The following is a 27,502-nucleotide window of genomic DNA, read 5'->3' on the forward strand; positions in this document are numbered from 1 at the left end:
GTCATCTTGGTCCATTCCTTAATCCTGGTGTCACTCTTCAGAGAGGAGATCAAAAGAAATTCTGTTTTTTTGTGGGTTAAGCTTGAGATGATTGCCCGCAAGCCATTGAACAGTCTTCTGAAGTGCTTGGTTCATTATGATGATCTCTTTCATTAATGTGATCTTCATGTACAGCTGAGTGTCGTCTGCATACATGTGGAATTAAATGTTAGCCTGTTGTAGTACTTCTGTTAATGGTTCAATTTATAGATTGAAAAGGGAAGGTGATAGAGTGATCCTTGAGGAACTCCAATTTGAATAGGGGAGGCCGGAAATAGCTTGTGAGATCTGTTCTCTAAGAAGGAATAGAACCATTTTAAGACTGTTCCCGATAGACCCATCCTGTTTTCCAGACGGTCTAAAAGTTTGGCATGATTCACAGTGTCAAAAGCAGATGATAGGTCTAAAAGCACAAGGAGGCAACTATGTGCAGAATAGCAGTGTCCGTACTATGATCTGGTCTGAACCTCGATTGGCAATCGTTTAGTAACTCAAAGTCCATAATGTGTTGGCCCAATTGATGATGCGCACATTTTTCAAGAACTTTGGCTAGTAAGGGAAGGTTTGTTACTGGCCGAAAATTGTTGGGATCCGAAGGGTTCTCAGTAGGTTTTTTAATAGAGGGATGACTTGACCCATTTTTAGACATTCCGGAAAAGATCCTTGAACAAGCAAAGCACTGATTATCATAGTCGAAAGTGGGATGACCTTGTGAATGAATGAAGGCCAACATTTTGCAGGAAGAGGATCTTTGTAATGGTTGGACGATTTCAAAGTTAGTATAATTTTGGCGGTCATCCTGATCGTATAGTTTAAATGTTGACCATTGCACATTATTTTTAGGTTGTGATAGTGCTGGTAGTGCTGGCTGCTCCTCTAGTGAACTCCTTAAATTAAAGGTTTTTCCGGTGGTATTCGAGTGTTCACTCTCCAGTGAGCTGGCTTTAGCTGTGAAAAATGATGAAAAATATTTGCAGCTCAATTCAGATTTATTTGTTAGTAGTGAGGATTTGGCCAGCTTGTTTCGATTGAAGAGCTTTCTCGGTCTGTTCTTTGCATTATCCAGTTCACTTCTAAAACAATTCTCTTTTTGAATTAAGAACGCTTTTATTGTATGAATTCCTGGTCTTTCTTAATTGTGTTAAATGGTGGGATGATGGGCGTTGTCTCCACTTCCATTCCGAAAGTCTGAGAATCCGTCTTCCTTCACTCAGAGAACCGTTGAACCATGAATTTTTTTCCCTAATCTGTATTCCTCTAAGTTTTTAGCAGAGCTATATTCTCAATTAATTTCGACATCATAAGATTGTAATGATCACTGACATTTTACATTTCAGAAGGCGGAATAGGTTCAATCTCGCACAGCGCTGACGGACTCTCCATGTTCCAGCCTTTAGTGTCTTTAACCTACTGCTTGGTTTTGACTGATTGTGACACTGATTTCTTCTTTCTGCAAGGTATTTGGAAATTGATGATTGGAGATGATCCTAACTAAAACCGACCCTTTACAGTGAGTTGGAAGGGCACTCCCTTACCTTATCTCATGAACGGCTAGGAATTCTTTAAGAATATTGACCTGATTGTCCTTGAGGTCATTCCACTGCAGATCAAAGTCTCGAAGGAAATGTAATTGGAAAAAGGATCTGAATTTGCTGTAATCCTTTCCATTAGATGGTCTATGAAATGTATGTTTTTCCTGGGGGGTGGTAGAACGAGTGTAATTTGTAGAGTTCATTTTATGTAGATCTTAATGAGAGCATACGTTATTCACAAGATTCCATGGGGTGACTATGTCTGATCTGTGCATACAAGCCACCCTTTCACCTGTTTTGTTAAGTCTGTCTAGTCTTACAATGTTGTAGTTTGGGGGCACAAGTAAGTCAAGGCTCGGTGAAGAGGATTCTGTGAGCCACGATTCCGTTAGAACCGCCACGTTTATGTCATGGTTCAAGATTAGGTCTGCAATGTCAGCAGCATATTTTACTGCTGAACGACAATTAAGGAAAAGGCAAGAAATCGATGTAACAGGGTTGTCACGGTTAGTGTCTTGCCCCACTGGGATTCTCGTTATTTCTTTCAGGTTACTGGGGTTTAGCTTCCTGACATTTGATTAACTTGTTCTGTTCACATTAATTGGCACAACTTTAATTTTCTGATCAATTATCTTGGTGGTTCAAGTGGGTGTCATCTCATAGGATAGTAGTAAGGACTGTGTTTCAATGTCTTTCAGGTATCTCAGGAACTTACGGGGACAAAAATCCTATTAGTCAGAGGCAGGGGGGTCAAATTATGATGATCAATGAAGAGTGTGGAAACTGAATTTTGGATGTGAATAGTTTTGTAGAGATAGCTTTCTGAGAGAATTAAAATATTCTTCATATTCTTAATGGCATTTTGCAAGTCCATAGCTAACCTATCTGTCTGGGCAAAGAGACTTTCTAACTTCTTATGATTTTCTGTTTGAAAGTTGTAAGGTTGTTTATTCCCGGCTTGTGAAGAATGGACGACACTCTAGAATATGCTTGGTTTAATTTTAGTGTATTAGTACTAAACTATTTTGGGGATGCCTAGTCGCGGATTTGCGCCTATGTAGCCTGGCATTGAATTGTGACTTGTACTGAGGGTAGATGGGAGCTGCCAATGTTGCTGACTCTCCTGATCACTAGAACTAGGGGTTGGTGTATGCTGACTATCCTGATTAGTACCATTTTCACTTAAAGCCAGTGCACTCCGTGGGGAGCGGGTGCTAGTGTTTGGCATGCTGCCCTGGTGGTGGTTTAATAGAGGTATGTAATGAACATGATCTTGCAAGCTGGAAAAATAATCATGAAATACTTCAAGATCTTTGTTGGCAGCTTCCACGAGTACCATGCTATTTTTGCAGAATGTTATATTCAGTGTAGCCCAAGCATTTTTAGAGGGTGTTATAAGCAACTTAGTGCCGTATGGGATGTTTTTTGACTCCTTAACGTATAGAGGGTTAGAGATCGCGGTGTGCCATTTAGCCAGGGATCTGGTGAAGAAAGTTAAGTCATTAATGATTACCCTGTTTTTAGAATTAAAGGAGGGATCTGAGATGAGTGTTTCAGGTTTGCTTCCTGAGCAAGTTGTATTTAAAGGTTTTGGTTGCATGTCTAGAAAGCTTGGAAGGGTATGAAAGAGTGAGACATGCTACCTACAGGCAACAGGTTTGACTCTATCATTGTTTATTTAGAATGTACTATTCCTGCTTAGAAGTTACCTCCCAAACCTTGACTGAGATTATTGTTCAAGGCCAGAGAATAAGGCATAAAAACTACAATGGGTGTGCACCGGTTGGTGTTAATATCTAATACATTAATCACTGTCCTTAGTACAAAGAGCGGCAGTCCCTAAATAAGCATCAAATCATGACTGACTTATTACAATAAATAAACACCCTTAATTTACTTGAAGATTAAACTCATATGTGTTCCTTTTTTTACATATATATATTTGTACTATATTTTCCTGGTGACCCTTTTGATTTGAATCTATTTAATCTAATTATATAGATCATTCAACTAGTGGCACTCTTTATAAATTCTTTATTTAATTATTTATGTGTCCGATTAAATATACTTGATCATCATAACTATCTTGAAAGCCCTAACGCATCATCTATTTCTATCCCAGGTTTGGGTATAATTTGACCTTTGTCATTGCTTCCCATCCTCTTTCATTTTCTCTGCTCCTACCTCCCTTAAATGTTGGCTTAGATTTCTCTCAACCAACCTCAATATACACTTAGTCCTCTGTCTGTGTCTATTGTAAGGGGGGGCAATTCCGATCATACCAGTTGTCTGATTCTTCTTCCTATTTCAATTGACTTGTTGGTGAAAATGAAATTACGCCCCTAGAGCAAACCACACCAAAATGTCTATGGTAGCAATCAAGACCAAGGTTCCTATCTCTTCCAGCAAACACCAACGTACCGATCCTCCGGTTCCCCACCCCTACAGTGGACAAACCTGCAAATACAGCCACTTGGACAGAGCAGCGACTCCTGCCCTCACAAGATGACCTCGGTGCAGTGTTCCGCTGTGCCTCCTCTAGTTCTCCTCCATGCACTTTTTCTGCCTTTAGCCGAGCAACAGCTCTACAACCCAATCAGAGAGCAATAACCTTTCTCAAAGCGAGACGGGTCAATCATCAACTTCTTCCCATCCGGCTCCCCATCCAGCTCCGTGTGTTGGGCAAGGGGGGGACCACCCTCTGCACATGTCCTGACCCCATGACTTAATCAATTGATAGAGTTTTTACATAAGTGCATCTCCTCCTTGGCTTTGCTAAACTACAACACCTGACTTTTACTTTACAACATTACTGAGCCAGTACAAAAATCCAAAGAGTCAATTTTTCAACACATTGGAAGTACAGATGATCTTTATTATATCATTTGCATAAATCAATTATGGTAGAACTTAGTCACGTATTCTAGAAGAATTTTTTTTAAGTTAGCTGGCACTCACAATCACGAATATAATTATTAAAAACTAATGTTGACAAGACACTATCTTGCTTCACCTTGATAAATTCTTGAGGTGGATATTCAACTCTATCCCCTCAATTTGTCCAAAGGCAAATCTCAGCTGTCTATGTGCCCAGGTGCAGACAACCCCCATTCAGCCAGGCAGGGATGTGAAAAAAAGAACATCCTTTGCAAGGTGGAGGGAAATATACCACACCTATCCTTAGGCGAAGCAAGAGAGATACACACCACCCATGCCCTTAAGCAAAGGTCATATGTGAAACAATCTAGCCACCACCATTGGCCATGGCAGTGATCCAGCGGGTTACCAGCAACAAGTAATCTAACACCGTATACTCACCTGGGCCCATAAATTAATTCACAGCACACTGGCAATAACCGCTGGGGTCATGTTTTGTAATTCTCTAGATTAGTTATCTCTAGTCCCTAACTAATCTTTCACTGATCAAAAAGTTCTTTCCTCTGGTCAATGAACCATTATTTGAACAAGTTGATGGTGAAATGACATAAGATTTCAATATACTTTCACACTAGGAATGATCACAGAGTCGGGATGTATTTTAAATTTGATCTCAGATTAAATTCATGTGAACCATTTGCAAAGTACAGAACAAATTCCGTTTCTCACAGGAAGGAAGATTCAAATAATCAATCAAAATGCATTCATTTACACTTTGCAGTGATACTGCATGAAAGGGAGAGAATAGAGAGTCAAGCACATAAGCGCAAACACAGATATATTTATATTTACCCAGAATGGTGTGAAAACCAACTCCCAGGCCTACGAATTGGTAAGGGTCCCCAGGAAAGGTCTGGTGAACGAAGACTTCCGGACAGGAAATAGGACAGGAATCAGGACAGGACAAACGGCCTCTCTATCTCCGATGCTTGCGTAGCCCCCTCTCTGACACTCTCTTCCTCCTCGAGATTCTTCCGCGATCTTCTTCTAAATTAATGTGCTTAAGATAATTGGTTCAGCAATTCGATTCTTCTTCAGCATCACTCGTCACTCAGACAGCATCCAGGTCGCATGCTTCAGCAGCTCTGTCTGGAACTTCTAACTAACTAACTAAACTGCCTCAATTATACCTTTCTGTATACTATTACCACCCATTAATGTTTCAAACTTTTGAAAATACTAACGCTGATTGGACAGGCAAGGGGAGGTGATCATCACACCAAACTTATTTCCCATTAGTTTCTTTCAGTTCTTTGTTTTAAATCCCACCCCTTAAATTGTATACTTCAATCTTAATTCCCACCCGTATTCACATTGTAATTGTCACATATTAGGAAAAAAACCTGTAGGTTCCCATCATGGAGTGTCGTTCCGGTTCTCATGAAAGTATCCATCGGCAACCTTGGACGATGTTCAAGTTGACATTGCGTCTTCCCGGTTGGTTGGTTGCACTACGCATATGTGGTAGAACGAGAGGGAATAGACTGTAGTTTGTGTTTCTATGCCCATAATAAGCACTATTGAAAGAGTCAAAAAGACAAATGTTAAAATCAAAAATAAATGTTTTCACTGTATACCACCTATCTCTACTCTACTCCCATTTACTTATTATTACTCTCCTCGCATTAGCATTAGTAAAATAGCTGGGTTTCGTTTTTCAGCAAGCAGGTAGCAAGCATGCAAATTTCAAGCGACCATTTTGTTAGCTACTGCGCAAGTGCAGAAAGTTCCCTCCAAGCAAAAGATATGTCATACTACGTAGATGCAGTAGACGCATGCTCCCTAAAGATTTTTGGTTAGCAGCCATTTTAGAATCACACTCTAGTTACTGCTTAATAAGACACATAGGCAAGCTTCGTTCTTATTAATAAATGTTGTGTAATGCATGTTATTTTCACAATACAACTTTAGTACGGGGTTAGTGGTTGCATGAGAGGATTGCTTCAAAGCAAGTCTCTTTTTTAGGAGCCCTTGCTCCATCAGCAGCATGTTTATTTATTTTATTTATTTAAAGAGTTTTATATAGCGCTGGCTAGACCCGAAGGTATCAGAGCGCTTTACATTAGGTTCCACAATGTAACAGAAAATGATCCAAATTACACAATTCGTCAAAAAATAAGCAATACATTAAGAGAGGAGAGAAAGTAGAGAGAAAAATAGTGGAGGGGGAAGGGGAGGTGAGAAGAGGGAGGATGAGGGGAGAGATGACAGGAGAGATGAAAGGAAGTCTTTTTAAAGACAGACTGAGTAGGTAACGTCCAAGGAGCGAATCCACGGCTCGTCTCCACTTTAGCTAAACCAGGTAACTCCATCGGGCATCAGACAAAATAGCTAGGCCTCAAGTGGTGAGGGAAAACGTTCACAGAAAAACAGGGTGGGGACTAAGGGCAAGGACAGGTGAGGGCAAAGGTCAGGAGCTGGACAGAGTAGAGCGGAGAGAGGTGAGGGTAGGGGAAGGGGGAGATAAGGTCAGGCGAGACGCGGGAGAGTTTGCCCAAAGTCCGGCTGGGTAGGTGATGGTCAAGGAGGGAATCCAAAGTCCATCTCCCCTTTAGCTAGTGAGGTAGCTCCACCAGGCATCAGTCAAAATGGCTAGGTCTCGGCTGTGGAGGGAAGTTCGCAGAGTAAAGGTCCTGGTGGGTGCGCGGTAACAGGGATGGGTGAAGGCTGGTCGAGGTCCCGACGATGATCAAAGATTATAGACCAGGGGAGGAAAGAGCATTGCAGAGGGTCTCACTGAGTTGGCCATCTAGAAGTCAGGCAGGGGGGATGAGTCATTGAAAGATCGGATTCAGTCGGCCCCCATGAATCCCTATAGCCCAGAAGGGAAGTGAGAGGACGGCCGTCTTGAGATCCGGTAAAAAACGAGACATTAGAGCCACTTGTAGTATAATGATCGTCATGGAGACAAAATTGGCCACACAACGAGACGCATCTCTTCATCTTCATCACAGTTATGGGGGCCATTTAAGGGAGTCAAGCTGGTAGAGAAAGACACTCCCTGTAAAAGGGTCCAATGGCATTACCTCTTTCCACTTTGCTATGGCCACGTTGACAAAGCACCAAGTCGCCAGGCTGGAAGGAGGAGCTCCGTGTTGCTCGTAGAGTCCCCATTATAAGGACAGATCGTGGCTCCCCGTTTTAAGTTTGCCACCGCCAATTAAAGGTTAGGCTTCGTCTCGAAAAGATTAGCGCCGAGTTGTTGGCAGGAGACGCAATTTAGAAAACTCTGAATCTCTTCCCAGTTGAAGTATGCGCAGTGGTAATATAGGTGTTCACATGCCTGTGTTGTAGCGCTAGTACCCAATAGAATTAAAGAGGATGAGCTAATTGTGAGTTAATCAAAGAGCCGCCATTTTAAAGTCAGGCACAGGTCAGCTTTGGAAGTCTTCAGAAATCTGTAAATGTCCCCTTAAAAGTGCATTCATAAAAGGTTGAGTGACGCTTGCAATCGACTCAATTGGGGTACGCATAGCAACAAGTCCAGTAAAATAAAATACGCTCCCCCATTTTTGGTACAGGCAAATTTCAGCACTCTAACATTAAAAGAACAAGAACAAGCCAGCAATGCAAATACCTGAACAAAAAGTGATTCCGGTCAAGGTGGTGAGGATCGGACGTTAGATGAAGTAAGTAGGGTCTTTACTGCGCCTAAAAAAAATTTCAATGTAAACAGTGTACGAAAACCGCCATTTTGTGAGATCAGGTTAAGAACTTTTCAATTACGGCAATAATGATCTTTCTGGGGGCTCGGAGCTGCCTAGGATGCTGTGGCAGAAATCGCTTAGAAGGTGGGTCAACAATCCCCACATATCGGTCACAATCAAACGATATGATCATTTAATTTACTTCCAGAGCCGGTGATCTTTCCGGGACCTTCAGTCCCCTCTGGTAATAGCGAGAGCTGAATAACCTCTGGGGTCCTGCGCCCTGTAGCTAAGGGTGAGTCATTGCGATTCCTGCAAGAGGGACACGCACCGGTGCTCTGCGGGACACTCAATTGTGAGGAAGAATGAGGAAGAACCTGGGTGCAGGACTTCGGCACTGTGCAAGTCTATTCCGAGGTCGGGACGCTCACCCATGGACTGGGGGCCGATGTGTGGGACTCTGTCTATCGGTCTCCTGTGCGGGACTCCGGCAATGATCGGGAAGCTGTTCCAAGGTTGGGCCATTCACCCGTGGTCCGGAGCCAATGCGTGGTTTTCCGCCTATCTGTCTCCTGTTACGGAATTCTCCTGTGGACACTCGCTCAAGCTTGGTCAGACAACGGGTCGTCACCAACACAGCCACAGATCAAGCTGCCGGGAGTCCTGTAGAACGTCTCCGGTGAGTATCCAATTGAAACTAGTGCTAATATCTGTCCATAGCAATGTAATGGTGGGGCCAGTGCAGGCCAAACTTCACCCACCCTTGTACAGAGTGTCATACCATGGTTGCACTTGAGTAAACCTGTGGTACAAAAAATAACTTCCCCCATCTACTTTTGAGCAAGGTGAGGAAAGAAATGTACCTTTGTCTGCCCTTGGGAAAGGTGATGGGTGAGAAATATACCTTTTCCTTCCCTGAGGCTGGGGGTAGGAAGGACAAGGGTTAGAAGCAGAGCCTGACCACAGGGCATGCCTTGTGACCAAGCCCCAGTAGGGTTGTCTGAAACAATATCAAGGAAACAAATATCGTGTTGACCAAAAATCGTGTCAAAAATACCAAGAAGGTAAGAGCAACGAGGTAAGTATAGATTTGCCATTCTTAACTCCAAATCTACGTGTCTTGAAGAGATATATATTGCCAAGGATACATATTTGTGCAGTTAAGTATAGTTAAAGTTTGCTTACCCATAGAAACTTACCTTCACAATATTTTCATCCTCGATATTTTTGACCCAATATTTTGTCCACACATTATTTTTTCTCTGATATTTTGTGCAAAGACCCCGCAGTAGGCAAGGGCCAACGGTAGTGCACAGGTGGGACTGTGTGCATGGGAGGCAGGCCCTCCATCAAAACATCTCTGCACGTGGCCTAAGGCCAAGTCCTGCAGCCAATCACCCCTGCACCCAGTGAAAGGCTAGCCCATGCAGCCATCCCCCACTATCCACGGCTAAGGGCTGCCAAAAATCACAGATGATCACACTCATGATTGTTGGGTGCAGGCCTTGATCTTCAGCCAAGTCTTGCAATCATCACCTAGGGGCATATTTACAATAAGTGGTGCATCCCTGCATATCAGCAGGGATGCGCCACTTATTGTGCGCCATGCCTCCGCCACCATGGATGCGCCGCATTTATAATGCGGCGCACCATGGGGCAATAACGGCACTGATGCGTCACACATCTGTGCCGAAAAGTGACGCATTGCTGGAGTTGCGTCGCAAGCGCGACGCAGCTCCAGCAATGCTCTAAGGAGACCTATCTTGTTAATGCTGCGTCAATCCTTACGCCTGCTTCAAGCAGGCGCAGGGTTTTGACGCAGCATGGGCCCCAAAGTGACTGAGTGAAATCTTGTAGATTTCACTCAGCCACTTTTAGAAGGCGTTCCTGTGCCGGAACGCCCCCCCCCCTGCGCAGGAACGCCTCCTTCTGATGCAGGGCTTTACAACGTGACGCATCTCCCAGATGCATCACGTTGTATATACCCCGCACCATGGCGCATCTTTTGCGCCGCCGCTGCATCACAAAAGTGACGCAACGGCGGTAAATCTGCCCCCTACTTCTTTGGTTGAAGGCTATGCACAGTGGATTAAGTCTGCATACAATCTGGACATGCAGCTAACCTCAAATGAGCACAGCCAAAAACGTGGCCCTCTGGGCAACCCCTGCTGCATATCTCCAAGGCCATGCATAGTGAGTTATGTCCGGATTAGATATATGCCCAGCGCTTGTATGTTGAATTTTCCGATTATGTGTGTCCGATTTCATTTTGGTATAGCTATTTTGTGCTACTTTGCATAATATTATTAGGCACGAGTTTAAATCCAATAGGTCCTTGTGGGATTCCTGTCCGGTTACACCCACGTTGCATGAATTATGATGAGTTTTCGTACGACACATCGATTTAGCAATATTGTCGCATTTATTTTTAGCGCATAAATCCTTCTGCATTGCAGAAGTAGATTAACGTTACCGTGGTCTGCATTTTGCATTGAACGAGCACCTACATAAAACTTCAGCAAACCTGGAATAAGCAGCGGCCATAACTCTAAAGAGTCCTGCTATGTACACTTGACATTGTGTTCTAGGCATGCCCAGGTTAGCCTCAGGGAATTCAAAAACCAGCCCATGGCTTTTCTTGTACCAAAAACAGAGTTCAGTACGAGAGCAGCTTTTGCCTCCATCTGTAATGCAGTAATGGACTCCGCATCAACACAGAGAAGTTATTCATTCCCCCCTTTGTTTTTTAAGAAAACAAACCACATTTTAAAAAGGTATTTGACTGGGAAGGAGGCGTTTGTATACAGTGTTCTTCCTTGGCAGCAGAGATCCTTTTGCGGCCTCCCATCTCATACTATGTTACATCTGAGCTGTGGACTGCATGGTTCAGACACGCTTAGCTCTGTAGGGAAAAGCAGCCTTTTTACATTCCTACCTTTAATCTGCAAGAAGCTGGAGGCTCCCAAACTGAATCTCGTGCTGAGCACTCTCTACTGGCACACAGAAAGCCAAGCCAGCACCTGCTTGACATCAGCTCTTTTACAGACTTGATTTCCTTGGTGCACATATTCCTGTGTTCAGTTTTTTTTTTAAGGGTTTTATTGAAGAAAACAAGAGAAATTTGCATATATCGGGTGCCATACATAGAATACAATTTTGCGATAGGTGAGCGAAGAAATCAATGTGGAAAATTCACTTCAGAGGAGTATGCAATGTCAACCTAGTTTGGTGCATCAATAAGGAGACGTACGATCAACAATCTAGCAAAGTAGCAGCCAGCAGGGCTCACCCACCCATAGTTCAGGTTAATGAAGATCAAGTCAGACACCCCGATACATAAGAAATCAATACAGGATAAACAACCCTTCTCTCGTAAAAGAAAAAAGGAAAGAAAAAAAAGGCCATAGAACTAAACTAAGGCAAAATAACAAACCCCTCCCCGATCCCCCCACCCTGCACCCCTGCAATGGCTACGGCCCATCCCCACTAGCAGTGTGCCTGTCGCCCCGGAACTAAACCTAAAAGAAGGAAAAGGAAAGAGTGGAGGAGGAAATATCAAACAGGCCCCCGTTCTCCCTTACTCCCCGCCAGTAGCAACCCACCCCTGCACGTATCCAGAATAATACAATGCAACGATAAAAGTCAGACGGGGGGGAGCTTGTAAGAACCACCCAACTCCCGCGCTAGTATAGGTTACAAATCCCGTATCAAATGAAGTAATTGTGCAAACCCATCCAGTCAAAGTCAACCCTGCCACTGCGATTTTTCATGCAAGCCCTGTCCGCTCGATCCGCCATCCCAATGAGAGTATCAAAATGTTGAGAAAGTTCAAAGTCAGTACGGAAGGATTGAGGCCAGGATAATAGTACACAAAGTCTAAGAGTCAAACGATGTCCGCTGTCTACCAGAGATAAATCGCTAGAGCGTATTTGAACCATCCAGGAGAAAAAGGGTGAGGTAACAAGCCTACAGTCACTGGAGAACTCATTCTGAAATATAAGATCATCCATGTCCATCTGGGGCGGCATCAACATAGGGCATGACGTGGATTCGATAGTCCGGGGCTTGCTAGCCGTCGTTCGGGGGTCGACAAAAGATACAAAGTCTGGCCTCAGCGCGGGGCCCTCCGTCTCAGATGCTTCCTGCTCCGCGGGTAAAACAGCGTGTTCTAGAACCAACAAAGGGTCGGAGTCCGGTCTCCGGCAGATGATATCAGCCGCTACGACCAGCCTCTGGATGATGGCGGTGACCTGTGAATGGAGCTCCCCAATGGCGGCCATTACAGTATGCAGCGACGGTATACATTCCACCCGCTCCATCGCCCCTCGCGAAGCGACCAAGCAGGTCTCTGAACCCCGGAGGTCGACTACTCCGGGGCACCAGGCACAGGCAAATCCGATGACAACTGTGAGCACTCTCAAAAGCGCGATCTCAACACCATCGCCGCCAGCGAGGAACCAAGCCCGTCGACCACAGGAGCCCAACGGGGCCTCCGGGCAGCGGATCCCCGACCACAGCAACCGATGCGTCACGCCGCCTTAGCTGCGAGATAAAACTGCCACCGATCCACCATCCGAAACGGACAAGTAATACTCCACTTCGGGAGACCGGACACCACTCACGTCCCGTGGCCGATGTTATTCAACTCCAACCCGGCTGGGTTAGAAATCAAGGCCCCGGCTTCAACTCTGGGTTAGGCCGAGAATGGAACATGGCGTATCTTCATTATTCAAGCAGCTAAAAATTCCGGGATTGCACCTTTAGAGTCAGGAACACCTCAGCTGCACGGGAGTCCGGTGAGAAATCAGGATAATCGTCAGGATTTGTGAGCAACTCGCGGAGGTCGGCGGAGCCGGGAGCTTATGCGGCCATCTTGGTTGCTAGCGTGGCTCCTCCCCCCGTGTTCAGGTTTTTTGAAAGTCAAAACAAAGTACATTATACGCCTGTAGATCTGAGGAACTTTTAGGCATTGGAAGGGTAGAGGTTCGACTGCTAAGGGTGTCAAAGAGAGGCGCGGCGAAAGTCGGAAAAGTAATATCTTTGACCCCTTCAGTCAATGTGATTATTGTTGTGTGTTATATAGAATAAGAGTAGTATTGGCGGGTTATTCTGAAATAATAGACGCCGAGTTGGATATACAGGACCCTATGTAAGGCACGTCGTATGATGGGTCCATAATAAATACGGACAACATACCTTTGAAATTGACTATTATATTAGGACATTGTATTCGTGAAGGGAATTCTTTTTTGTAGTGAAAATACGAAGTTAATCTGTCAGATAGAGGACTACAGGAAATATAAGAATCTTCCATATTTTGAAGAAGAATTAGATCTATTCTCAATATTGTGTCTGCACCTGTGGATAATATATGCCCTGAAGAAGTTCTGGTTTCAGAGCGAAATGCGTTTGCTGTGCTTCATCAAATAAAAAGAAGAACAAAAAACAATAAAGGAGGAATTGCATTTATGGACTTGATATAATTTTGCTTGATACATATATAAACCTATAAGTGGAGCAACTTTAATACAAGTTAAAAATTATATAGAATAAGCTTTGATAACTGCTGTCGGAAGAGGGATGAGTAGGGTACAAGCTATGCAAACTGTATCATATGCTGTTTACAGTTTCCGATCCGAATTCATAATTCACATGGTTGAGCGTCACCGTATCCTGCAGTATTCCGTGATCAACAGCAATAAGGTCATTCTTTTTAATACAGAGAGATAGCTTGAGGTACTAAGGCACTTACCAGTGTGTGTATGCATGTGTGTTTTGTGTGTTGGTGCGTGCCTGTACAACCCCAAGGCTGTTCTTTTTTTCTGATGGGTATATGATATTTAGAATAAACCTAACTGCAAGGACCAGACGAGTGTCACACAGAGAACAGGAGGAACATCTCAAGCCTCAAAAAGTGCTGCACAGAAATCAGTATATTCTATAGCAGGAGTATGAAAAAACGATTTATATGAAGAGGTGGGGAAAAGCTAAATCACACGAATCAGCAGGCACTTAATTGGTACCGTTTGACTGCTCGGATCCGCAATAGGAAAATATGCAATCAACATTTGAAGAATCAATTTTTATAAAGAAAAGGCTAGTGTGAATACGCACATTCGAGGTTAGAAGCCTGTAAGTCAATATTTTCTGGATAAAAGGAATGCTGGAAAGTTGAACATATATATATAGTAGGGGACTCTTTCTTAGTATATTCACTACTTCTGTCCAAAAACATAAAAGTAAAAGGAGAGATGTTGTGTACTTTTGTCCTGTTCAACCAATCCGCAGACATCCCATCCCTCCTATAAAAAGAGAAGAGCTACTGAATACAGAACCATTGGAATTTACACTGCTTTCTCATTTCCCATCATGTCAAAGAGGCTTTGAATAGTCTGTAAGACCCTAAATGCCTCATCAAAAAATTAACAGCTGAAAACATCTTCCCTTAATGCCAAAAAGTGAGAAGCAGTTTTATTAGTCAAAGAGTTCTCTATATCAGATCATGTGAGAGTCAATAGATTTCAATGCAACCTAATAATTGTCTTTGTTTGTTTACCCCTGCCAAGAGGTGTGTGGGAGGGGGGAGGGGCTGGTCTAAATGTATTCACAGGTTAATAGGGACACGTGCCGGTGCTGTAAGTATTTATGAACCCAAGGGAAAACAAATTCAGACACTGCCAAACTCACCTTGGAGCCCCTGGACAGAACAAGGATCCGAAAAATGCAGTTATTAGGAGGGCGGGAAGACACCCCCAAACACTCCCCCCCCTGAAGATATGCTCCAGTGACAATCACAGTCATCTCACCTGCTCCATTCCTTTGTAATTTAAACGAATGCACTACTAACCTTCATAACAATACTGGGAGTATGGAAGGCCATCCAGATATCGCTCAAAAGCACACTCTCTGGTCCCAGGTTAACAATTCTTCATATTTGCACTAGGCATTTGTCTACTATGTAAGGGCTGGTCCTACAAGCCTCAGCTCAATCATACGACATGTTGCTCCTCTGAAGAACATGGTTAGGAGTTCCAAATATCGCACCATTCCTATCGTTGAAAGAGCAAGGTATCCACACCTATTCTAGAACCTCACCCTGAAACCATCTGTACTTTACTTCAACAGGTTGGTTCCAAAAGAAGAACATATGAAGACATTTTAACAATACCCATCAACCTTCTCTTTTGGTATAGACCTATTCCTTAGGGCAAATGAGCAGACCCTGTCTCCCGCAGGTAACAGTACACTTTTTCCTTTTACTTAAACTCAATGGCAAATCTTTTCCTGCAGGCCTGATCAACCTGAGGCTAAAATATTTCTACAAGGAGGACTTTTACATGCCACCTGCTTGGAGCAGGGCCTATTTTGCTCACATTATAAGTCTACAGTACCCAAAAGCAGCCAACACAGTTTCTTTCACAGTTTGCACAATAGAACATTTTTTAAATGTGAATATGTATGGTATGACCAAATTCACCAAAATGTGCACAGCGTTTCATTTTGTCAACTTGTGTACGACATACTTTGAACTCAAGCTTCAACGACTAGAGAAAACGAGTGAAAAATCCAAATGGCAGAGGAGGGACTCTATCCACACATGTAGTCTTTCACTGAGCACAGAGTACTGTTTTTGCCTTGTCCTTAACGTACTTCTGTTACCATTGAGGTGTAACCAGGCCCTTTCTACATCTGTTATACTGAATCAAACTTTCATAACAGTTACTGTTAATATATCCTGAAACATTTCATTGTTTCTGAGATTTATTCATATCGTTATTGGTATTATTATTATTATTGTTGTTGTTGTTGCTATTAATTTCAATGTCATTAACAATGCCTAGTTCTTACTGTCTTATAACACAAGAAAGGGTGCTACATATCAGTTATCAAACAAAAACTCATCTCCTGATCTTACAGTGCCCTAAAGGATTGCATGCATTTATTTATTTTCTTTATTATTTTTTAAAAGTGCTACTAACTGCCCTGCGGAGGGACTTTAAAGTACACGGATATATTAGAGGGAAATGAAAAGTTGCAACATAGTATGTTGGCCTCAAAACTAAAGGTGGAGAAACAGGCGACCATCACCAGAGAAGGATAGATGAAACACTGTCAAATATGTCCCAATAAGAGGGCAGATTTGCAAGCACCTTGTGACACCTTTGCGCCACTGTTTCATCACTTTTTGTAACATAGCGGCGGCGTAAACAAATCGCCATTTTGTGGCCCATTTACAACATGACGCCTCTAGGGAGATGTGTCACCTTATGATGCCTTGCGTCACATTATACCTGTGTCAGGTATGATGTATGCAGGCTGGGCGTTCCCAAGCGGGAAAGCCTCATAGAAGTGACGCAGTGAAATCAATAGATGTGTTGATGTCAGGGGGTGCACACCCTTGTTAATTTTAACTAATGAAACAACTGCTAGTTATACTAAATCAACTGAATGCGTGCTCTCTGGTTGATGGGCAGCCAGCCCCAATAAATATTCTGATGCTAGTGGAGAACCACTGGTATACCAGGTGCACTGCCTAAATTAAAGTATCGTATTAGATTCTCAACAATATTGTTCTATGTTACTGTAAGTATTCAAAAGATGATAAGTAAAAGATAATAAACAAAACGACACGCTTGTGTTCAAAAACTTACATTCATGTTTGTATTATTCATCAAGAATTCTTCTTGTGATTACATAGCAAACACACATAACAAATGTCATCATTCAAAAGGTTAATAATTTCTGCATGTAACACAATACATATTTACAACTGCTTCAGGTTTGAGGCCCAATGCATTTCGGGAGCGACTCCCTTCTTCGGGGGCGCTAGTGAAAAAAATATATACATAAAACAACATATTACTGTATGTACATGTATTAATCCGGATACTTATTTTACTGAAGATCCTTGATGAATAATACAAACCTTTTGAATGATGACATTTGTTATGTGTGTTTGATATGTAATCACAAGAAGAATTCTTGATGAATAATACAAACATGAATGTAAGTTTTTGAACACAAGCGTGTCGTTTTGTTTATTATCTTTTACTTATCATCTTTTGAATACTTACAGTAACATAGAACAATATTGTTGAGAATCTAATACGATACTTTAATTTAGGCAGTGCACCTGGTATACCAGTGGTTCTCCACTAGCATCAGAACATTTATTGGGGCTGGCTGCCCATCAACCAGAGAGCACACATTCAGTTGATTTAGTATAACTAGCAGTTGTTTCATTAGTTAAAATTAACAAGGGTGTGCACCCCCTGACATCAACACATCTATACATTCGCCACACTTTCAGTAGGTAGCACCCCGCTCTGAAGAGAAATGTCGTTCGATAGCATAGCAAATTTGACAGACAACAGAGCTGAAACCCGCACTTACACACCAGAGCTTTGAGCCAAAGATTACATGCATCCACACTGATTCAATATCACAAAGTCCAAAGGATTCCACGTGGCTTAAGACTACCAATCAAACCTCTTCTCTACAAATTTCAATTCAACCGAGCCTTCATGGAAAAATGGCAGGCAGTACTTAATAAATGTTCCTTAGACTTGATTCTTCTTCTCACTGAAGAGCTGTCTAAAACAATTAGTGAATTAGAGGAAGAGATTCACATCATTAAAACTGATTTATCTAGTCGATGTGATGCGGAGTATTGGCGCATAAAATTGGATGACATAAACAGCAAACTTGATTCCTACAGCAAAGACATTCAAGAACGTAAACTACGCAAATTCCGTAGGGATACGATTGATTATAAACTCAATGAGGTATATACCTGGGCAGAGGTATACGCACGTAAACGGCCATTTCAGAAACCTACTACCTCTTCTCAAGAATCAATCGTGTCAGACACTGAATTGGACCCTGCGAGACCATCAGCAGCAGCCCAATTAACATCAGGGGTTCAATCCACAAGCAGAGTGGGAGAAACAGCAATTCAAACTTCATCCTCATCAATTCCAGCTACCCCAGCTTTTTTAGAGAAGGGACCCACCAGCGGCAAACCTCCAGATGCAAAAAAACAAGGAGGAGCAAAAAACGCGGACAAAGAAGCGAAGGACTCAGAAGCGGAAGCCCGGAGCTTGAGGAGCAAAGGCAAACCCTTGTCATAAATATTTCCTCCAAGCAATTAACTCAAGCTGAAGAAGCGGTTCTCAACAAGGGTACATCCTTCGTGCCAATATATCACACCAATCAGTTGGAATTAGAAATCTCTATTTTTAGATTCATGCGTAATCTAAGATTGAAACACTTTTTCACGAACGTAAACTTTGAAACCGCTACACCATCAATACCGACTACTGTAGATCCGGATTTAAGATCTTTCAAACCAAAAAGTACATTTATGCCACCAGCATCTCATAAATTATTAGATACTTTTGAATCATTGGTGAGACACGACATCTCCAAGCTCAATCTACATCCTCAAGTGAAAACTAATCTAAGGAAAGATGAAATGAGCATGTTACAAAAACTGAGTGCTGATCAAGACATCACTTTCCAAATGGCAGATAAGGGAGGAGCCCTAGTTGTCATGTATACTAGCTTTTATGAAGCAAAGGTATTAGAACATCTCTCAGATACTTCTACCTATATTAAGTTGGAACAGGACCCTACAACAATGATTATGGAAACATTAAATCAGATATTGGAGAAAGCAGAGAATATGGAATGGATTAATGCACCTTTGAGAAATTTCCTTACGGTACAATATCCCAGAAGACCACGGCTCTATATGCTTCCGAAGGTGCATAAGAGCTTAACTAATCCACCTTTTCGACCGATTGTCTCCGGTTGTGAATCCATTTTTGCACCAGCAGGGCAACTAGTTGATCATTTCCTACAAAAATTTGTACAATCGTGGCACAGTTATGTCAAAGACACCACTCATTTTTTGAAATTATTGCAACACCTACAAGAGAACTTTCAGTCATCATGGCTAATGTGTACCATCGACGTAACTTCACTGTACACTTCAATTCCTTTGAAAGAAGGAATTGAAGCTTGTGAGTGGGCTTTACTACAAATGCCTGAAATGAGTGTCAACAAAGTATTTTTATTGGAGGTGCTTACTTTTTGTTTACAGCATAGTTACCTCAAATGGCAAGATTCGTTCTATTTGCAAGTCAGTGGAACCTCGATGGGTTTTCCAGGAGCCCCCACTTATGCAAACACGTTTATGGCTCAATTCGAGAATGACCACATTCTCAAGCATGAACAATGGAAAGCGAACCTGGTGTTTTACGTCAGGTTCATAGATGACATCTTTCTAATTTGGAGAAATACTAGAGAATCATTGGAATTACTCATCTCTAATCTTAACAGTAAACACGAGAGAATCAAGTTCACCCACACTATCAGCGAAGACAGTATTGCGTACTTGGATGTAATGATCACAAACAACAATGGTACACTTGAGACGTCTGTCTTCACAAAGGAAACAGATAGGAATAATCTCTTGTTACACTCAAGTTTTCACCCACCATCTTTGATTAGAAATCTGCCGTACTCACAAATGTTAAGAGTCAAACGGATAGTGTCTAAGGCAGAAAATTTGCAGTACAGCCTAACCAAACAAAGAAACAAATTTGCAGAACGTGGATACCCAGTTTCTACACTAAATGAAGCAATCAACAAGACATCTTCAAAAGATCGCGAGAGTTTATTGGTTCCCAAAACTAAAAGTGAATCAAACCGTCTAGTGTTTGTCTCCAAGTACTCAACAAGATCTCACTCAATAAAGAAAATCATTAGATCACGATGGGACCTACTTAAACAAGAACCAGATTTCAATGAACTCTTCAGAGAAGAACCTCTCTTTGCGTACACCAGGAGTAGAAACATCAAAGACATTTTATCCATCCAGAAAAGAGAAGAAATTATGTATGTAGGCATGCGTAAATGTTATAACTGCGTGCATTGTAATAATGTCATGGTTGGGAATGCCATTCATCATCCACATTCGGGCAAGTCTGTTTCCTTAAAATACAACGGAGATTGTAATTCTTCAAATGTAATCTACACTATAAAATGTCCGTGCGGATTATTATATGTAGGAAAAACATCACGTAAAATTAAAATAAGAATTACAGAACACAAGAGCACCTTCCGCACAAAATCGATCAAATCACACTTTGCTTCGCACTGGCTAGAAAAACAGCACACAAATGCACAGTTGAGGTTCACTATTTTAGAAATAATAGCTGAGACCTCAGATCAGAATCCCCACATTCGGCTAGCTCAAAGGGAAGCATGGTGGATAAAGCATTTGGGAACTTTAACCCGGGGAGGGTTAAATGACAGAATGGAATTAATATGCTTCCTTTAAGGGCTGCAGTATGATAGTATATCAGTGTGTATCAAAGTCAAGAGTTGTACAGTTCAATTCTTGAGCTCAGTAACATTTGGAAATGTATAATCATATGGTTATTAGTATTGTGAATGCGCTCATAAGAGGGTCTAATTCACACAGATTGCATTGACTGCTTCTTGGGTCATCAGTGTTGTAAATGCGCTTACAAGTGGGTCAAATTTCAATAGATCTCGTAGTATGTTATTTTGGTGGTTGTTTCTTCTTTTTCACCTTCGGTATGTTTTGGTCACACGTTTTGAGTAACACAGCACATATATAGTTAGAGTTCACATTCACGGGATTGGTTACCAGAATCAGGGATATTTTATTGTTTTATCATTTCATCTCATTTCCATTTTTTCTTATTTTTTCTTCTTTTTGCGTACCATTTTTGATCATGTACATCGCAGCAACATTTACGATTGACAATCACTTTATCCGGGTAAATTTCCGGAATTTTAATGAAATAGTCACTCACTCGTTTTTAGTGTTTCCAGCTCGACATGAGCGCGCGCGACTCTGTTCATACACCATTCTAAGATGGCCACCGAGTAGTGTCCTCTTTCGATCTCCAAACACACTTCAGCAGAAAGTATTTAGAGCAGTGACAAACGTGTTGGAATACAGACCGGCACCGACACTGGATGCACGGAACTTCTGGAGCAGGAATACTTCAGTTTCAGGTACAAAACACTCTACGCGTTTTTGATTAATAACCAACTTGACATGATTATAAGACGATACATCACAAAGAACGTTTTTACGTTTTTTATAGCTTCCATCAGCACGTCAAGAGACAACGAACACTTTCCAGTGGCGTGTTGTCGACATCAAGATTACTGCTAAGAGTCATCTTGAGAATTATTGCTGTTGCAGAAAACATTCTCTTATTCAGCATTGATTATTTTTGCACTCCTTGAATGATGGTGAGTGTACATTCCCTCGGGATAACTGTTCATAAGAGCCAGGATTATTGACAATAGAGTGAGCATAATTAGTAATGTGATATGGTACTATTTGTCATTTGCAGGCAGTTAGTCATATGCTGGATTTGGACATTTGGTTGCATTGAGATATCGCCTATGGGCGCTGACAATATCGTTTTACAAGTAGCGACTACAGTGACAATATCGTAACAGAGAACTTACAGGTTATATTAAAAGGTGCGCTATAATACGATTTTTTACAGTGAGTCGGGATTTAGTTCTGAGCACATATCACGTGTCATTCATATCAAAATATATTTTTATAGTCACGCTTTCACATCTTTCACTCTGGTGTCGGTATTGGGTACTTGGATGACGGTTTCTATATAATCAGCACTGGCTTTTAGGTGGATATTTGACCATTAGTAAGCACATGAGGAATTTAGGCGCCTTGGCCATAATGACCGTGCATGGATCTTCAGTAAAATAAGTATCCGGATTAATACATGTACATACAGTAATATGTTGTTTTATGTATATATTTTTTTTACTAGTGCCCCCGAAGAAGGGAGTCGCTCCCGAAATGCATTGGGCCTCAAACCTGAAGCAGTTGTAAATATGTATTGTGTTACATGCAGAAATTATTAACCTTTTGAATGATGACATTTGTTATGTGTGTTTGATATGTAATCACAAGAAGAATTCTTGATGAATAATACAAACATGCATGTAAGTTTTTGAACACAAGCGTGTCGTTTTGTTTATTATCTTTTACTTATCATCTTTTGAATACTTACAGTAACATAGAACAATATTGTTGAGAATCTAATACGATACTTTAATTTAGGCAGTGCACCTGGTATACCAGTGGTTCTCCACTAGCATCAGAGCAGTGAAATCAATGCCACTTCTAGGACACCACTGCATCAAAACCCATGCCTGCTTGGAGCAGGAGTAAGGAGTGATGCAGTGTATTTGGAATAGGCCTCCCATGCATTGTTGAAGTTGCGTTGTGCTTGCGACATGACTCACTCAATGCGTGACATTTGCGCTGACAGATGCGTCAGAATTCCTGATGCATTTGTCAATCCTTGCACCATGGTTCGCCGTATTGTAAATATGTTGTATCCGTGGTGGCGTAAGGGTTTCACACGCAGGTGCAGGGAAAGTGATGCATTTATACAGATGTGTCCGTTTCTTGTAAATAAACCCCATCATGTCAAAGCATTCATATCCCAACAGTTCTGATAGCCCAGATGAGGAGATAAAGCTTGTAATAGGTGTCTGATGAGGTAGGGTATGTGAAACATGTGTACACTGGGGCAGCTCATGCTAATTTACTCAAAATTGAGGTAGATGTATAGAAATAATGGGGGTCAAATTGAACTGGCACACTAGTTTATCAGACCCCCAATGTAACTTTAATTGCTCTATGTATGAAAAAATGTGCTGCATACAAATGCAACAACTATCTATATTTTCTCACTTCATATGTCTTAAGAGGGGATGTATGACATTACAACGCATGCTTTTACATCGCATGCCTTTACAACGCTGTTTTTACAACGCATGCCTTTACAACGCATAGTGCTTTGGGGCGCTGGATGGTGAATAGTTTAATTTACTATTCCAACTCCAGTCCCCGTGGATAGTAGGGAAGGTGTTGGATAGTAAATTAAACCTATTCCCTATCCTTGAGCGCCCCCCAGCGCAATGCGTTGTAATGCTTTGCGTTGTAAAAGTTGTAAAAGTTGCGTTGTAAAGGTACTGCGTGGTAAAAGTTGCGTTGTAAAGGATGTTTCCCCTTAAGAGGACAGTTTAATTGTCCTTTAGCGTAGCTGCCAAACTATTGGTAGATTGTTATAGTTTAGAGGTTCTAAGTAGTGGTTTTTCGTAAAATAAATATAGCCACTGTCCCGTAAAATATAAACCTAAAGTTGTTCACCCATAGTTATGAGGGACCATCATGTTTCAGCAACTTATACATGAGTTTAGAGCATTCACCAGTACAGAGGCAGCCTGACTGCATGATCCAGTAAAGACAAAGGGGCATATTACCAACGATTAGCGATATTTATCGCTAACGAGGCTTAGCAACAATTTTTTTATCGCTAAGCATCGCCGGAAATTATCGCAGAGACAACTTGCTATTAGCAAGGTTTATCTCAGAAGTGATAAAAATCCTCGTGCTAACTGTCAATTGAGAGATTACCGCTGGAAAACCAACGATAATCTGGCGTTAGCTTGATGATAGTGGCTCACAAACTTAGCCATGATATCCACCTTCCATAGGATATCATGGCTAAGTCAGGAAAATACCAGGTGTAAAAAAAGCAACGCTGCTTTTTTTTTTATCACTAACAGGGTTAGAGAAATCCTTGATAATAGGAGGAATGTCGCTTAACAACATTTCTCCTATTATTTTTCTCTGGAACGCCCCTTTGCATCTCATTAGAGATGCAAGGGGAAGCGTAGAGAAAAAGGGTGCTAACATGCGAATTTGCGTGTTAGCACCCTGTTGCTGATAGGGAGATAATTTTATCTCCGCTTTCTTGGCTTTTAAAGCCAAAAAAGCGGAGATAAATCCCTTGATAATATGCCCCAAAGTTTTGTAGATGAATAAAAGAAAACAGTTCCAAAGATGGCAGAAACATATTTCTGATATATCATATCAGTCAATTCTCCTAAAAATTGGTCTCACTGTGCTGGAAGTGCAAAAGGCTGGTGATTAAAAAAATCTGACCAATTTTTGATTCAGTCTACGACTCATTATTGCCTTATGCAGTTCCCCATGTTTCGGATTGCACATTTGGTCTTGGTGGGTCATGTATTTCCAACTTGAGCCTAGAAGCAGCTAGGTCATGGTCCAATAGTTGCCTCTTATCTCACTTAAAATGTTACTGAAGTACACAAGTTTTCTCTAACTAAAAATGTTTTGCAGTGCCTATTGTTTTGCATGATGCCTTCAGGCTATAGATCCTCTTGTGTAACTCTCCTACTTCTCTTTGGAGCATGGTAGGATGGCAAAAGGGTTTTTGGTTTGATGCAGGGTTACGTTGCATTTGTACCTAAAAATGCTGATTGTAGATCCACCCCGTACTTCCAACTATCTCAAGGCTGTTGATGAATTTCTTCTAGCAGGGGACCTTCTCATTTTGTGAATTAGATATCCTGCTGTATTGTTTACCTGATTGGCCAGGGGCTATGGCTTTGTCAGCCACGGCCAGTGGTAGGTGTAACTGCAGGGCTGTGACGTAGGGAGGGGGAGGGCCGGGTGGGGTGTTGTAAAGTATGGATTATGGACTTTAACAGGTAAGTAAACATATAAATAAATAAAACGAATTTCGTTGTGTGCACTGCACTGACCTCTTGTTTTCAGAACAGTTATCTGTTGTGGAGCCTCATCCGCCCATTTCGTAGCCCCTTTGTGGAATTGGAAAAAACAGATATTTTTCTATCTCAATTTTTGTTAGCTCAATGCCCCCAGTCTTTAAGCACTTTTGTCTTAGACACAAGTGAATGCACAATCTCTTGGGTACTGAAACCCATCTCAGTGCTCTTGTTTGGTTTGCCATTTTCAGGTGCTAAGAAGGCGGCGTATTCCAGGTCTTGGCTCTTTATGTGTGGAAATAAACACAAACAATTATGTAACAAACCAACACAATTGATTTGAAACATAATTTTGTATATACGGTTCTATCAAGTTTATAATGAATAGGAGAACTTTCAGTTGTCATGTATTGGTTTGCTGGTACGCCTCTCTGCAACTTCTATTAAGTGCCACGAGACAAAATTCTAATGTCTGCTACCAGGACACTGTATAATTTATTGAGGGCCTTCCCCCCATCATCATGCTGGCGCAAAGCTGACTGGTTCACTGCCAGGCACTGGGCCCTGTGAAAACTACTAACACATGTTTTCAAATTAATAAATGTCCTAGCCCCAAACTACCACAGGCACACATATTACACTACACACCAACTCAGATCCTAAAATTCACCATTCACAGCCTTGTAGAAAAATAAATAATCCATTCATTGCCGCAGCGAATTTCGAACTTTCTACCTTCCAAGCCCCCTTTGCTGGAACTTCCCACCATTCACATTCTAGGCTATTGACTCTCTCCAAGAGTTCAGAATTTAACTAAAAAATCAATTACCTCAACATGAAAAACATGAACGATAAATGATCCACTTTGCTGTAAATATCTTCAGTTCTAGCCCTTAATTTCCATTATTTTATATATATGTTGGTCTCCATTTCAAGCTGGGAGGCGCTCCATTAGTAGAGTATGGGTGTTCCCATGCATTCACCTGTGGATATTAGTGCATTCTCAGATTTACTAAAGGTAGTAAACCTGGGAATGCCTCAAAATGCTATGTTTTCCCCAGTAAGGTGTTTATTTTACCTCATTACTTCCTTTTTCTATAGATGATCCGTTGCTGCTGTGCAACACACAGTGTTCCAGTGCAAGGAGAGAGCAGAAATGCCCCATATCTTTGTAAATGTGGGGCATTTCAGCTCTCTCCCTTTCATGCAACACAGTGTAACAACTTTGCTTTCTGTCCTACATTTCGTGAAAATTTGTAATTATGCCCCCAAATTCCTTATGTCCCCCTTTTGCAGTGCTTAATTTGAGCCTGTGGTTTCCAGTGCTCGGCACCAGCGCTTAATTGTCAGCACCCACTCTAGTGACAGTCCACCACATGGTAGCTCTGTCTGAGATGAGCACAACAGCCCTGTTTATTAAGTCAAATGGCATTGAAAGTGAATAATACCAGCCTTACATGACATACTTTTAGATTTGTGTGGCCTGAAATAGTCCAAATTGTGAAACTTGTAGGAGTATGATGGTTAGGTGTTATGTTGGTACTGTCATTGGAAGCACTGGCTGGGGCTTTGCGTGGAGCCGGCTGCAGTGGCCTTCCAAGAAGTGCCCTTCAATTAATTGTTTACAGATTAAGCTCTGCCCTTATGTACCTTCACTTTTGCTATGTTCAAAATGTTTACATTGAAATGTTATTACTGATAAACAAATGCATAAATACATTGTATCCCATTATAAATATCATACATTAAAGTTTGTTTTCCTTTGAGAGGTTCTTTAGAAAAGGAAGCTCTTCAGTGAAGGTTGCTTAGAAACATTCCACTCACATTGAAGTCAAACCACTTTTATAAGCTTTAAATGCTGCTATAGTTTTTCAAGGCACTCATTGTCTGACTACACGCAAGGCACGACCTTGTAAACCAACAAAAACATCCAGGAAGGAAAAACACTTAAGACTGCATGGAAAAGACCAGCGCACAAAGCTTTCCTTTCTTCTCTTTTTTGCTTCAAGAGGCTGCTGGTGATTTGGGCATGTGAGCATTCTGCCTACATCCGTCTTGTTACAAAATAATGCCTGCGTTTGTCCTTTCATAAACTTAAACAAGCAAACTTAAAAAACAAACAGAGCCGTGGTATCAAGTCTGGCATGAACAGTTGGCCAGATGGATGAATTGGCAAGGAGAGATGCCAGTGTCCCCTGATACGTCTGCGGGGGCAGTGTGCCAAGAGAAGTGTGGCCCATCCTGAGCGAGGTGCAAATCCAGCCTCGAAATCGTTGAAGTAAAAAAAGATGGCTTTCTGTGAAAAATACATCAGACGCTTGTCACACAGGAATTCACAAACGGTATAAAAGGGCTGTCTCTGCACAGGCAAATCCCGAATTCTAACATCCGACAACCAAGCCAGGCACTCCAATAAATATTTATTTCTCTCCAGATCAGAGCGATTTTCCAGCTTTCAAATTGTTTCCTGGATCGCCTTGCCCTTCACCATGAAAGCAGGCTTCCCGGCTTGATATGTATTCTGTGCTCGGAGTTGTCAGCCTCACGATCCTTTGTTTTCACACCTCTCGTTTGTCATCCGTCTCCAACTGTTTTTTTTAAAAAGCATCCTGTTAAATGATTCCATGCCGCACTCGGAAGTCGTAACTACCTCCATTACTGCTTTGTTTCAAGGTCGGTGATCTAAATAACCATCGCCATTTTGCACAGATGGACATTTCA

The sequence above is a fragment of the Lissotriton helveticus genome, chromosome 6 (assembly GCF_964261635.1).
Source record: "Lissotriton helveticus chromosome 6, aLisHel1.1, whole genome shotgun sequence".
NCBI lineage: Eukaryota > Metazoa > Chordata > Amphibia > Caudata > Salamandridae > Lissotriton > Lissotriton helveticus.